General features: G+C 47.1%; 2 protein-coding genes across 6 annotated transcripts in view; one reads left to right on the forward strand and one right to left on the reverse strand.

Annotated features, from left to right (window-relative positions):
• Positions 1 to 16,119, reverse strand: part of LRRC51 (leucine rich repeat containing 51) — a 106,429-nt gene that overhangs the window by 89,130 nt on the left and 1,180 nt on the right. The gene's annotated exons all lie outside the window — the stretch shown is intronic.
• The window catches only part of NUMA1 (nuclear mitotic apparatus protein 1), an 832,005-nt gene that overhangs the window by 43,363 nt on the left and 772,523 nt on the right, over positions 1 to 16,119 (forward strand). The window lies entirely within an intron of this gene.

Consider the following 16,119-nt stretch of genomic DNA (forward strand, 5'->3'; position numbering starts at 1 on the left):
GACAAATCAAAACAAAAGCATGGGGGATTCCCAGGTTGCTGGAGGTTTGGTTTGTTTAAAGAACCCGTTGTACTTTCTAGGAGTCTAGGGGAGTAGCCTTGCTGTATTTGGACTGCATGGGCTATTACTAAATATGGATATGATTCTTATGCCTTTATAAGGATATTATTTATTATAGCCATACAAGGGCATAAATCGGGAATATCGAATTAGGGTCCTAGATAGAAACACAACACGTCTATCTAACAAGGCAATTGAGAGCGAAAGACATCCAGGTTCGCACATTGCAGACACGATTACACAGCTGAATGGTGCCAAAGTCTTTTCTCATCTTGATCTGAACAAGGGGTAACATCAACTCGAACTAAAGGAAAACAGCAGGAACATTACCACCTTCTCAATCCATGTTGGTTTGTTTAGATATAAAAGATTACGTTTTGGGGTGTCATCAGTTGCAGAGCTTTTTCAGGATGTCATTCGCCGCATAATACAACCTGTCACACAGGCGTTTAATTATAGTGATGATATATTTGGAGATACTCGAAAAGAACATGACAAAGCCCTTGCACAAGTATCCTGCTTGCTGGCTGACACCGGCCTCACTTTGAATGCAACTGGACTGGGTAGGATGCTACAGGTGGGACTAGCCTTCGATTATTCTCCTATTCTTTGTCTCTGTCGTTAGGTGACAATGTCTCACTTTGTAATGGCTGGGACGAGAACGAGAGATGCAGGGGTAATATCCCCATAAAATATAAAGTGTGGTAGCTAGGCAAAAATAAGAGCCACAGAAAACGCATACGTACATATAATTGCGACTTCAAACGCTAAATCACTGAATTATAAATTAGGCAAATATATACACCAACTTTATTTCAATAACGAAATTCAGGTTACCCAAATTCCTGGATGACAGCTTTAATAAGTCAATTAGAAGCGAACAAAAATACATTCTGGGACTTGTAGGCTTGCTCTTCTCATAAGTATTTGTCACAAATCCCACCATCCAGACTGCAGTGATGTGATATATACTTGTCCAAGCCGAATCACTGGCAAAATGGAATCCTGAGAAAACCTACTATTTGTATATATATTTATGTATACAGAGATAATTCTAAACACTAGTATATGTAGTAGATCTTTGTACTCACTACCATTCCTATGTGATTCTTAGAGTTTATCCATTTGTATCTCTTCCTTGAGTGACTTTACAACTTGTACATTTGCAATTTTTAGGTTTCGCTGGAGGGCGGAGCTCTTAGCTCCGCCTCCAGAGAAATCTCTTGATTTCAGTAAGGAAAATGGAATACGCCCCCCCTGTCCCATTGGCTAGCTCCATAAATGGAGGCTAGCCATTGGAACAGAGATCTGTCCGTCATTCACGGACCAGATTCGTGGACGTTCCCTCGATTTTTTCCCTGGGCGTTCCCTCTGTGGAGTCATGCGGCGGTGGGCGGAGTTGTTTTTGTTTTTTTCGGCGCCATGTTGCTCTCATTCTGCGGCCGACCGACGTTGGAGGAAGTCCAGGTGGGTGAGTGCTTGTTTTTGACCGTGTGCTGTTCCCGCCCCCACTCGCTGTCCTGTGCCCCGTTCCCGCCCTCCCCCCCCTCGCTGTCCTGTGCCCCGTTCCCGCCCTCCCCCCCCTCGCTGTCCTGTGCCCCGTTCCCGCCCTCCCCCCCTCGCTGTCCTGTGCCCCGTTCCCGCCCTCCCCCCCCCTCGCTGTCCTGTGCCCCGTTCCCGCCCCCTCCCCCCCCTCGCTGTCCTGTGCCCCGTTCCCGCCCCCTCCCTCCTTGTCTGCCTGCTCTTTGCTTCCTGTTGTCTCTGTATGTGGTAACTGATTTCATTCCACATGTGCTCGTAAGTGGCTTTGCTGGAGTGCTGCGTCCTGTAGGTAACCCCTGTATATATTCCTCTAAATAGAAGCATGGAATAATGTGGCCAGCTTCACTAAACGCGCAGGAGCCTGTCCGTGACGTTACCCCACCCTCCCGCTGTCCGTGAGGCTACCACCCCCCCCCCCCCTCCCGCTGTCCGTGAGGCCTACGGGCTCCTCCAGGGTTTGTTTAGACTGCGGCCTCGCCTCCCATGCCAGCTCCCGCTATCAGCTGCACCATACCACCCCCCCCTCCCGCTGTCCGTGAGGCTATCTAAGATTAGCTCCCTTTCAGTGCCTCACAGTACTGGCCGCTATGCGCTATGTGATAACCTTCAGTTCAGTGCCTGAAAGCCTTCACCTCTGTATGCGATATTACCTTGCATGATTTTCACTGCTTTTAACCTTCGAAATCTGGCGCTCCATAAGATCACATTCTTCGAAGCGCCTTGAAAAGCCAGCTTCTGTGAGGTTAGATTACATTAAAGCAATTGGATCAAAGCCCCAATGCGCTATATATTTAACCATATTAATTTTCGCCAATAGATACTCTGTCTCCGTTTGCTGTAATCAGGTTACACCAAAGACGGTGCCGGGAATCATCCGCTTCTGTGCGCTTAATTTAATCACTTCTATTCATCGCTGGATACCCTGCCTCTGCCCGAGATGACCCACGTGCATATGCACATACACACAGCTCTTCTTGCCTGGTGGCGTGAGAGACCCCAGAGGCACGAGGGGCACCTGTTCACACAGCGGTGTCACCCGAGGGATGTGACATTCCTTCACCGGCACAAAGACAGGGGCATGGTCTGGGTCTCTGCGCTATTCTCCTTCTGTCTCCCTCACCTCACTCACCCATTCATCCTCCGTTCTCCTTCAGCTGCCTGCTCTTTAGTATCCCCATGTCACCTCTGTGTCTTCTCTCTCTCTCTAAAACCCTGCTCCCCTTCCCTACATTCCTATGACATGGGTGTGTCCTCTCGCTCTCTCTCTAGATCCTGCCTCCCTTTAAGAAGTCTATTTTGTCTCATTCTTCCTTGTGCACTCCTACCTTTCTCACGCACCTGCTTCTTTGCCTGTGCTTTCTCTCTCGTGCACTCACTCCCTCACTTCTATCTTCCTCCTCTTTAATCTCGCACGCCATCCTACTGTGTCTCCTCTCCACACCCAGCACTCACTCACTGACTCTCCTGTGCCATCCTGTCTCTCTCGCTTTTGTAACAGAAAATTGTCCAGTGAGCAAATGCTGCGGGGTGCGCTGTCGAGATAGATTGCGCTGTTCATTTTTAGGTCTCGCCTGTCGATGCGCATGCGCATCGAGCTTGCGAGCCTATTGCGGCTTAAACAACCTTTAACTAAGAAGCAAGGAATCGTGGCGATTCCTTGCAGTGCCCGTGACTTTTAAGCTCAATGCGCATGTGCATTGAGCTTAAAAGCGCGTGCACAGCCGCAATCGCCATCTGTTCCCTCACCCGCATTCCTCCGACACCTTTTGAAGTGAAGCTTAGCTTCACTTCAAAGGCCCCGGCTTCTTCACACCCACATGCCGCTCTCCCCGCTCCGCCCCCTCCCCTGCCCGCCTTGTGCATTTCTCCTACACCCCCTCCCCACAGCAATGCCCTCCGTCTGTTTTACAATCCACATGCCGCTCTCCCCGCTCCACCCCCTCCCCTGCCCGCCTTGTGCATTTCTCCTACACCCCCTCCCCACAGCAATGCTCTCCGTATGTTTTACAATTTCCCTCTCCATTTACTTACACAAATGGAAATGCGATAGGTCTCGCAATAGAATAGTTAGACATTTTTCTTGTTGTGTGCTATTTCTTTTGAACTATGTTAACTGAATCTTTATTCCTTCACTCTATACAGTCTGTCTGAAAGATCTTTGCCTACTAGTTCGATCAGACTCCCTTCAATGGGTTCGAGTGTTGCCAGTTTTATTCTCAGAAGTCCCGCTTGCTTATCCATTTAACTCCCATGACTGACTTTATTGGAAGTTCAAATAGCAAGCCTCAATGTCAGGGGTCTTTTGCGAGCCTATTGCCTCTCTCCATTTACTTACAGAAATCGCGCAGATACCCCAAGCAGCAGTGCCCGCACTACCAATCCTTCTGTTATGCCACATCTCTCAGCTTACAGATTCCTTCGCTCTTTCTTTTACTCTCCACGTTTCTGCCTCTTTCACTCTCTCTTCCAACTCTCTCCCCCCTCTCCATTTACTTACACAAATCTCGCAGATACCCCAAGCAGCAGTGCCCGCACTACCAATCCTTCTGTTATGCCACATCTCTCAGCTTACAGATTCGCACTTTCTTTTCCTCTCAACGTTTCTGCCTCTTTCACTCTCTCTTCCAACTCTCTCCCCCCTCTCCATCACATCCACTAACGCTCACACCTTCCAAGTCCACCTTCAAACTACACCCTATAACTACAATACCACCCTACAACTCTACCCTCCAAATATAACTCCACCCTCAAACTACACACATAAATAGCGTTAGGCAACATTTATTTTAATAAATAAAAATCGGATAACACACTTGGAGCTATTCAAAACTTAAAACAATGCAACGCAAGGACAGTGCATCAATTAGTACACAAAAATGCTGAAAGAGATTGCAAAATAAAACCATTTTTTAACATATAACATAAATGCACAAAAAATAGGGAAACATCTGAATACACAGCAAATACAACACGTTAAAAGTGGACAAAGCCATCAAAAGGACACCAATTAACAACATAAAGCACTTACTAAAGTAACGGAAAATAAACCATTAAACAATGCTGGAGTAATTCAAAAACACAAACAAAGTGCGTAATCACAAAAGCACGAGCCTTCACAGCCTAATTGCAATTCTGCAAAAAATACAATAAAGTATTCCACTCTAAGTAAGCAAAGGAATGTAAAAAATTCATTAAGGTATGCGAAACAATAAGGGAAAGAAGATCGCGCAGATACCCCAAGCAGCAGTGCCCGCACTACCAATCCTTCTGTTGTGCCACATCTCTCAGTTTACATATTCCTTTGCTCTTTCTTTTACTCTCCACGTTTCTGCCTCTTTCACTCTCTCTTCCAAATCTCTCCCCCCTCTCCATTTACTTACACAAATCTCGCTGATACCCCAAGCAGCAGTGCCCGCACTACCAATCCTTCTGTTATGCCACATCTCTCAGCTTACATATTCCTTCGCTCTTTCTTTTACTCTCCACGTTTCTGCCTCTTTCACTCTCTCTTCCAACTCTCTCCCCCTCTCCATTTACTTACACAAATCGCGCAGATACCCCAAGCAGCAGTGCATGCACTACCAATCCTTCTGTTATGCCACATCTCTCAGCTTACATATTCCTTCGCTCTTTCTTTTACTCTCCACGTTTCTACCTCTTTCACTCTCTCTTCCAACTCTCTCCCCCTCTCCATTTACTTACACAAATCTCGCAGATACCCCAAGCAGCAGTGCCCGCACTACCAATCCTTCTGTTATGCCACATCTCTCAGCTTACATATTCCTTCGCTCTTTCTTTTACTCTCCACGTTTCTGCCTCTTTCACTCCCTCTTCCAACTCTCTCACCCCTCTCCATTTACTTACACAAATCGCGCAGATACCCCAAGCAGCAGTGCCCGCCCTACCAATCCTTCTGTTATGCCACATCTCTCAGCTTACATATTCCTTCGCTCTTTCTTTTACTCTCCACGTTTCTGCCTCTTTCACTCTCTCTTCCAACTCTCTCCCCCTCTCCATTTACTTACACAAATCTCGCAGATACCCCAAGCAGCAGTGCCCGCAATACCAATCCTTCTGTTATGCCACATCTCTCAGCTTACAGATTCGCACTTTCTTTTCCTCTCAACGTTTCTGCCTCTTTCACTCTCTCTTCCAACTCTCTCCCCCCTCTCCATCACATCCACTAACGCTCACACCTTCCAAGTCCACCTTCAAACTACACCCTATAACTACAATACCACCCTACAACTCTACCCTCCAAATATAACTCCACCCTCCAACTACACACATAAATAGCGTTAGGCAACATTTATTTTAATAAATAAAAATCGGATAACACACTTGGAGCTATTCAAAACTTAAAACAATGCAACGCAAGGACAGTGCATCAATTAGTACACAAAAATGCTGAAAGAGATTGTAAAATAAAACCATTTTTTAACATATAACATAAATGCACAAAAAATAGGGAAACATCTGAATACACAGCAAATACAACACGTTAAAAGTGGACAAAGCCATCAAAATGACACCAATTCACAACATAAAGCACTTACTAAAGTAACGGAAAATAAATCATTAAACCATGCTGGAGTAATTCAAAAACACAAACAAAGTGCGTAATCACAAAAGCACGAGCCTTCACAGCCTAATTGCAATTCTGCAAAAAATACAATAAAGTATTCCACTCTAAGTAAGCAAAGGAATGTAAAAAATTCATTAAGGTATGCGAAACAATAAGGGAAAGAAGATCGCGCAGATACCCCAAGCAGCAGTGCCCGCACTACCAATCCTTCTGTTATGCCACATCTCTCAGTTTACATATTCCTTTGCTCTTTCTTTTACTCTCCACGTTTCTGCCTCTTTCACTCTCTCTTCCAAATCTCTCCCCCCTCTCCATTTACTTACACAAATCTCGCTGATACCCCAAGCAGCAGTGCCCGCACTACCAATCCTTCTGTTATGCCACATCTCTCAGCTTACATATTCCTTCGCTCTTTCTTTTACTCTCCACGTTTCTGCCTCTTTCACTCTCTCTTCCAACTCTCTCCCCCTCTCCATTTACTTACACAAATCGCGCAGATACCCCAAGCAGCAGTGCACGCACTACCAATCCTTCTGTTATGCCACATCTCTCAGCTTACATATTCCTTCGCTCTTTCTTTTACTCTCCACGTTTCTACCTCTTTCACTCTCTCTTCCAACTCTCTCCCCCTCTCCATTTACTTACACAAATCTCGCAGATACCCCAAGCAGCAGTGCCCGCACTACCAATCCTTCTGTTATGCCACATCTCTCAGCTTACATATTCCTTCGCTCTTTCTTTTACTCTCCACGTTTCTGCCTCTTTCACTCCCTCTTCCAACTCTCTCACCCCTCTCCATTTACTTACACAAATCGCGCAGATACCCCAAGCAGCAGTGCCCGCCCTACCAATCCTTCTGTTATGCCACATCTCTCAGCTTACATATTCCTTCGCTCTTTCTTTTACTCTCCACGTTTCTGCCTCTTTCACTCTCTCTTCCAACTCTCTCCCCCTCTCCATTTACTTACACAAATCTCGCAGATACCCCAAGCAGCAGTGCCCGCAATACCAATCCTTCTGTTATGCCACATCTCTCAGCTTACAGATTCGCACTTTCTTTTCCTCTCAACGTTTCTGCCTCTTTCACTCTCTCTTCCAACTCTCTCCCCCCTCTCCATCACATCCACTAACGCTCACACCTTCCAAGTCCACCTTCAAACTACACCCTATAACTACAATACCACCCTACAACTCTACCCTCCAAATATAACTCCACCCTCCAACTACACACATAAATAGCGTTAGGCAACATTTATTTTAATAAATAAAAATCGGATAACACACTTGGAGCTATTCAAAACTTAAAACAATGCAACGCAAGGACAGTGCATCAATTAGTACACAAAAATGCTGAAAGAGATTGTAAAATAAAACCATTTTTTAACATATAACATAAATGCACAAAAAATAGGGAAACATCTGAATACACAGCAAATACAACACGTTAAAAGTGGACAAAGCCATCAAAATGACACCAATTCACAACATAAAGCACTTACTAAAGTAACGGAAAATAAATCATTAAACCATGCTGGAGTAATTCAAAAACACAAACAAAGTGCGTAATCACAAAAGCACGAGCCTTCACAGCCTAATTGCAATTCTGCAAAAAATACAATAAAGTATTCCACTCTAAGTAAGCAAAGGAATGTAAAAAATTCATTAAGGTATGCGAAACAATAAGGGAAAGAAGATCGCGCAGATACCCCAAGCAGCAGTGCCCGCACTACCAATCCTTCTGTTATGCCACATCTCTCAGCTTACAGATTCCTTCGCTCTTTCTTTTACTCTCCACGTTTCTGCCTCTTTCACTCTCTCTTCCAACTCTCTCCCCCCTCTCCATTTACTTACACAAATCTCGCAGATACCCCAAGCAGCAGTGCCCGCACTACCAATCCTTCTGTTATGCCACATCTCTCAGTTTACATATTCCTTCGCTCTTTCTTTTACTCTCCACGTTTCTGCCTCTTTCACTCTCTCTTCCAACTCTCTCCCCCCTCTCCATTTACTTACACAAATCGCGCAGATACCCCAAGCAGCAGTGCCCGCACTACCAATCCTTCTGTTATGCCACATCTCTCAGCTTACACACACCATCACTCAACATCACCACCTCACCCTCACACCCCCTCACACCCCCTCACACACCCTCAACCCTCAGAAACACTCACCCTCAACATTCAAACTCGCACACCCTCACTCACCTTCACACCCTCACAACAATCACTCTCAGCCTCACTCACCAACACCTATCATGACACACTCTCACATCCCCTTACCCTCACCCCCTCATCCTCACACACACTCACACCCTCACTCATACTAAAACGGTCACACTCAATCACCCTCACACACCCTCACACCCCCGGACCATCACATCCACTAACGCTCACACCTTCCAAGTCCACCTTCAAACTACACCCTATAACTACAATACCACCCTACAACTCTACCCTCCAAATATAACTCCACCCTCCAACTACACACATAAATAGCGTTAGGCAACATTTATTTTAATAAATAAAAATCGGATAACACACTTGGAGCTATTCAAAAATTAAAACAATGCAACGCAAGGACAGTGCATCAATTAGTACACAAAAATGCTGAAAGAGATTGTAAAATAAAACCATTTTTTAACATATAACATAAATTCACAAAAAATAGGGAAACATCTGAATACACAGCAAATACAACACGTTAAAAGTGGACAAAGCCATCAAAAGGACACCAATTCACAACATAAAGCACTTACTAAAGTAACGGAAAATAAACCATTAAACCATGCCGGAGTAATTCAAAAACACAAACAAAGTGCGTAATCACAAAAGCACGAGCCTTCACAGCCTAATTGCAATTCTGCAAAAAATACAATAAAGTATTCCACTCTAAGTAAGCAAAGGAATGTAAAAAATTCATTAAGGTATGCGAAACAATAAGGGAAAGAAGATGTCTACAAGCAACAACTTAAGTACAATAATAAACGGTCTAATACAAAGACAAATGAATATAACAAATACACGTTCAAAAAATCATCAGTCACAAGATGGATGAACTTCCACATTGTTAGTACATCTGGTTATAGACAGTGACCATAAACATGCAAAGGTACACGGAACAAAGCTTACTTAACAAGGACCAGAACATTTATAACTGGCTTCTCACTAAAACTTTCAGGAAAACATCCCATCAGTAAGGATTAAAATTGACTTTTACGCAACTAGAACACAATATTTACATACCCTAAATTAAAAATATCACGAACAGTATTACATACAATTACAAAATAGCAGTTTGTAAAAAGTTTAAATTATACACATTAAATAACAGTACATCTTATTTATACATAAATATACTCGAAACGAAATAGCCCTTCTAAGTGCTAAAATCATTTCATGTACGTAAAATAACGAACAGCAGCTACAAAATAATTAAATTAGAGTTGTCGCTAACATATACATTATATATCAACAAGAAAAACACTTAATTAAATTTAATTTACATAAATAAATGACAATAATTACAATCGCTAACAAAAAAGTTCTATATCTATATAAACACACTCCTAATAATTAATTACTTTGTACATACTATGGATACTACATTTAATTAGATAACAAAACACTTACAAATAATATCTTACCTGTCAAACGACGCAGCAACACCACACCAACAAGCACACGCCTTCCGCGCCCGAAGTTTCTCGATCTTCTGGGCATTTCCACCGTTGACGTAAGCAAATCGGAACGCTACGTCAAAAACGTAGCGCTCCGATTGGCTAAAAATAAACGTCAATCAAAAACAATATTTAACAATACAAAAAAAAACTAGAACGCTAACGTAGGTAGCGTCAAGGACACGCATTGCGTCCTCCATTTTACAATTATTCACTTACATACGGGAGTCAACAGACACAAAACACACACATAACACAACACATATTACAAAACACACACATTTACATTACATACAAAATAACACAAGGCACTCACTCTCACTCACCCTCAACCCCTCACCTTCACTCACACTCAACCCCTCAATCACACTTACTCTCACTCACCCTCACTCACCCTCAACCCCTCACCCTCACTCACCCTCAACACCTCACCCTCACTCACCCTCAACCCCTCACCCTCACCCTCCCTCAACCCCTCACCCTCACTCACCCTCAACCCCTCACCCTCACTCACCCTCACTCTCCCTCACTCACCCTCACTCACCCTCAACCCCTCAGCCTCACTCACCCTCAACCCCTCACCCTCAACCCCTCACCCTCAACCCCTCACCCTCAACCCCTCACCCTCAACCCCTCACCCTCACCCTCAACCCCTCACCCTCACTCACCCTCACTCTCCCTCACTCACCCTCACTCACCCTCACTCACCCTCAACCCCTCACTCACCCTCACTCTTACTCACCCTCACTCACCCTCAACCCCTCACCCTCACCCACCATCACCCACCCTCACCCTCACCCTCACTCACCCTCAACCCCTCACCCTCACTCACCCTCAACCCCTCACCCTCACTCACCCTCACTCACCCTCAACCCCTCACCCTCACTCACCCTCACCCACCCTCACCCTCAACCCCTCACCCTCACTCACCCTCAACCCCTCACCCTCACCCTCACTCACCCTCAACCCCTCACCCTCAACACCTCACTCACCCTCACTCTCACTCACACTCAGTCACCCTCACTCCCCCTCAACCCCTCACCCTCACTCACCCTCAATCACCCTCACCCTCACTCACCCTCACCCTCACTCACCCTCAACCCCTCACCCTCAATCACCCTCACCCTCAATCACCCTCAACCCCTCACCCTCACCCTCACTCACCCTCACCCTCACTCACCCTCACCCTCACTCACCCTCAACCCCTCACCCTCAATCACCCTCACCCTCAATCACCCTCAACCCTCACCCTCACTCACACTCACTCACCCTCACCCTCACTCACCCTCACTCACCCTCACCCTCAACGCCTCACCCTCACTCACCCTCAACCCCTCACCCTCACTCACCCTCAAACCCTCACCCTCACCCTCACTCACCCTCAACCCTTCACCCTCAACCCCTCACTCACCCTCACTCTCACTCACCCTCAACCCCTCAGCCTCACCCTCACTCACCCTCACTCACCCTCAACCCCTCACCCTCACTCACCCTCACCCTCACTCACCCTCAACCACTCACACTCACTCACCCTCACTCACCCTCAACTCCTCACCCTCACTCACCCTCAACACCTCACCCTCACTCACCCTCAACACCTCACCCTCACTCACCCTCAACCCCTCACCCTCAACACCTCACTCACCCTCACTCTCACTCACACTCAGTCACCCTCACTCACCCTCAACCTCAACACCTCACCCTCAATCACCCTCACCCTCAATCACCCTCAACCCCTCACCCTCACCTTCACCCTTTCACCCTCAACCCCTCACCCTCACTCACCCTCAACCCCTCACCCACCCTCAATCCCTCACCCTCACTCACCCTCAACCCCTCACCCTCACTCACCCTCACTCACACTCACTCACCCTCACTCACCCTCACTCACCCTCACCCTCACTCACCCTCACCCTCACTCACCCTCACCCTCACTCACCCTCACCCTCACTCACCCTCACCCTCACTCACCCTCACCCTCACTCACCCTCAACGCCTCACCCTCACTCACCCTCAACCCCTCACCCTCACTCACCCACAACCCCTCACCCTCACCCTCACTCACCCTCAACACTTCACCCTCAACCCCTCACTCACCCTCACTCTCACTCACCCTCTCACCCTCAGCCTCATCCACACTCACCCTCACCCTCACTTACCCTCAACCCCTCACCCTCACTCACCCTCAACCCCTCACACTCACTCACCCTCACTCACCCTCAACACCTCACCCTCAATCACCCTCACCCTCACTCACCCTCAACCCCTCACCCTCACTCACCCTCACCTTCACCCTTTCACCCTCAACCCCTCACTCACCCTCAACCCCTCACCCACCCTCAATCCCTCACCCTCACCCCCTCACCCTCACTCACCCTCACTCACCCTCACCCTCACTCACCCTCACTCACCCTCACTCACCCTCACCCTCACCCTCACTCACCCTCACCGCGTCACCCTCACTCACTCTCAACCCCTCACCCTCACTCACCCTCAACCCCTCACCCTCAACCTCACTCACCCTCAACACTTCACCCTCAACCCCTCACTCACCCTCACTCTCACTCACCCTCACTCACCCTCAACCCCTCAGCCTCATCCTCACTCACCCTCACCATCACTTACCCTCAACCCCTCACCCTCACCCTCACTCACCCTCACCCACCCTCAACCCCTCACACTCACTCACCCTCACCCTCCCTCACCCTCAACTCCTCACCCTCACTCACCCTCAACACCTCACCCTCACCCTCACTCACCCTCAACCTCAACCCCTCACCCTCACTCACCCTCACCCTCACTCACCCTCAACCCCTCACCCTCAACACCTCACCCTCAACACCTCACCCTCACTCACCCTCACAACACATATTGTGTTACAATAGGTGTCACATTTGCGAAAGATAAAACTATCTAGGGATGTAGCATAACGACCAGAGCTGCCATATAAGTAACGTAAATACAATACATGTTGCATTCCAAATGCTATAGGTGTCACATTTGCAAAAGTTATAACTATTGGCATTGTAAATGACAAAGCCATCAATTTAGCAATTTTAACAACGAAAAAATAAATAAATTATGTCATTTACAAGACCAATAACTACAACTTTTCTAATGCGAGGCCTATTGCATTCCAACCCCACTCATCCACGCAACGCCACTCACACACGCAACGCCACTCACACACGCAACGCCACTCACACACGCTACGCCACTCACACACGCTACGCCACTCACACACGCAACGCCACTCACACACGCAACGCCACTCACACACGCAACGCCACTCACACACGCCACTCATCCACGCAACGCCACTCATCCACGCAACACCACTCATCCATTTGCAAAACGAAAAATGTCAAACTCTTCTATTGCGAGACCTATTGCATTTTCAATGCTTGTTTTAATAATACATGGTTTGGAAAATGCCCTATGCTTCGCCTACGTGTATTTGGCAGAATTTGAAAAGTCATACTGCAATGATACAATAGTGAGCTGTGCCTTTAATTTGCAGATTCAATGATGCAGCATGGAGTTGAGGCCCATTTATGAGCTAGGACGCCTACCCCTTCTCGTTACATTGTTTGATCTATGTTAGTGTCCTAAACGGCTATTTTCCTTGTAAAGAAAACTCTAGCTACAAGGAAATTTCAGCATATGGGGTAGTATTTGCAATTCATTCTGCATATAAACACCATGTTGCCATTTGTTTTTAAATATGGACTTGTGCTGCAATGATTTAAAATGTAGTGGGCGTTAACTCCACCCAGAGGTGATCCTACAATTCTTTCATCTCATGCCATTGAAGGTTTTATGCATCATTCCGCCTCATATGGAATGCTTACATTGCAACATATGAGGGACTAGTTTCCATCCCAACAGAACCCTGAATGAATAAGACAATAAGGTTTCTGCCTCATTGATACATTGTATACAGCAAGTAATAATTTATTGTGTTTTGTGCTTTCACTGTAGCAGGCTTTTTAATGATTTAGTTATCACTCAAAATGCAAGCTAGACCTACTGGCTTTGCCAGTGCATGTTGTTTTATTTGTATTCTCGTTCAATGATGTCGTATTTTTCTTGTTTCCTTTTGTTGTCCTCTGAAACTGTCTAAATACCAGTCAGCCCATAATTACGTGTCCCGACTGAAAGCTCTTAAGTGTTGGCAAATATGCATCCGAGGTCATCATTAACTGGCAGGTATGGCGTGAGAGGCAAACAAAAATACTTTAATCGCATGCTTCTTGGCCTGGGGAGTGTGATTTGAATCTCTGATCTATCATGTAAACTTTTTTTTTTTTTAAAGACGGAAGCGCTAATATTCCCACGGTCGGCAGGATTGCCCCTTATGATCTGTCCCTTGCAGGGTTTATTTTTGTACAAAGAGTAGTAAAGTCCTGCTGTCCAAGTCACACGAGCCTTGGGGCATACTAAACTCCTCTGTGATTGAAGCTACGGTTGGTACGAACCAACTGTCCCAAATGGGGGTTCCGGTGAAAAACGTTGCATGAAAACGCCTATCGCTAGCATTCTGTTAACACTCAGCATTTCTTGGCTTTTAATCACGGTGTAATATGTTGCTTTACAAGTACCGTTAGGGGCTAGCAGGTGATACTGCCTTCAGGGCGCTCCGATGTTAGCGCTGCTCCCCCCTTCCATGGTGGATGGAGGCGGCCGCTCAGGAGAAACTTCGTTGCTGTCCGGCAGGAGCTGTCAGGGGCCGCCGGGGGCAGCGAAGGGAGCCGGCGGACGGCTGCCTGTCCCCGCTGGTAGCTCTCGCCGCCTCGGGCCTCTCGTTTGTGTACAGTGCGCCGGGAGCCACCACAATGCCGGTCCGAAGAAGCGGAGGGCCCCGGACCCCGCTCAAGGTAGGTGTCGCCCCGTGTTTGGGAAGTTGGGGGGGGCTCCGTCGGTGTTCCCACGCTGCCATGAAACTTGCAGCGCAGTACAGACGAGACCGCCACTGCGCAGGACAGCGGCGCGTGACGGTAAGTGGTCTGTGCAGTTCTCTCAGCTGGGATGAAAAACTAGTATTCAAAAAGAGAGACGGCTCCAGCCAAACTTATTTAGAGCACCCAGCTGCCTTATGTAGACGTCTATCAAGGCGACGTTCACGTGCGTGTATTTTTCAAGAATTACTTCGGGAACCTTGCATTGACCCGTTGTGTACCTGCAGAACTGACTGCGCCCTTCATCTTTACCAGGTCGATCTAGAGCTCGATTTAGGTGTAGAATCACGCATTCGGACCGGTCATGTTCTGCTGGGAGCTGAGTAATTACACAAGTGCTTGCCGAACGTGCGCCGCTTTATTTCCTGCCCCACTTTATTTCCAGCCCATCACCTGAAAGATCGGTGCAGTCTTTGAGACTTATTGCCTGGTCTTTAGGGAGCTTCAGTCAGAGGTGGGCAGTGCTTTATTATGGAGAAGAATACGTCCTAGCGCCTACATGTTTCTAAGAATGTTGCTGGCGTTGTTGCAGAATGACGGGGTTGCCAAATGCCAAGGCCGTCTAGTCTGTATGTCACACCATGTCTGTTTATCCACCAGTATAGCTTTCCTGCACCTAGGTTGGACACGCCTGGGTTCCTTTTCATCTGTGTGTTCTCCCTTTGCCACTGTTGTCGGTCTTGCTCTCCCTCTTTCTTTCCGCCGTTGGGTCAAAGACTAATGGCTATCAATGAGTTCCGTCCCCAAAGAAGAGTGCCGGTGGGCCCCGCCTGCACCCACCGGATAACATGAAGCCCTGGGGATGGGGTGGTTGTGTGGGCTGGAACAGTCTGTGTTGAGACCTCTGGCACGATTGTGTGGAGCCCCCACTACCCCGTTGTAGCATTTTGCGTTAGCGGGGCCGTCCCTCGAACAGATCACCTGAGTTTCTTATTTACTTTCATTTTCATGTCAAGGGCCGCCCGCCCAGCAGTCTCAACTCTGGCTGCACACTAGATACCTTGTGCCCCCCTCGCCTCAAAGTAACCAGCATTTGGCAGAGACCGCCCCCTGCATAAAAACACACGGTACATTTACAGACATCAAGCCAGTGTCTTTTCCACTTTAGAGAAGTGCGCACAGCATGTACAGTGCTGAGTCTTGTATAAGTTTACTAAAAACAATAGAGTTGCCAACCTTCACTTCTGTTCTTTCATATGATAGGTCTGAGAGCGGAAACGTATATGGTGTCGGGAGGGCTCTGTGTGGGTGTGTCGGGAGGGCTCTGTGTGGGGGGCTCTGTGTGGGTGTGTGTGGAG

The sequence above is a fragment of the Lissotriton helveticus genome, chromosome 8 (assembly GCF_964261635.1).
Source record: "Lissotriton helveticus chromosome 8, aLisHel1.1, whole genome shotgun sequence".
Taxonomy (NCBI): Eukaryota; Metazoa; Chordata; class Amphibia; order Caudata; family Salamandridae; genus Lissotriton; species Lissotriton helveticus.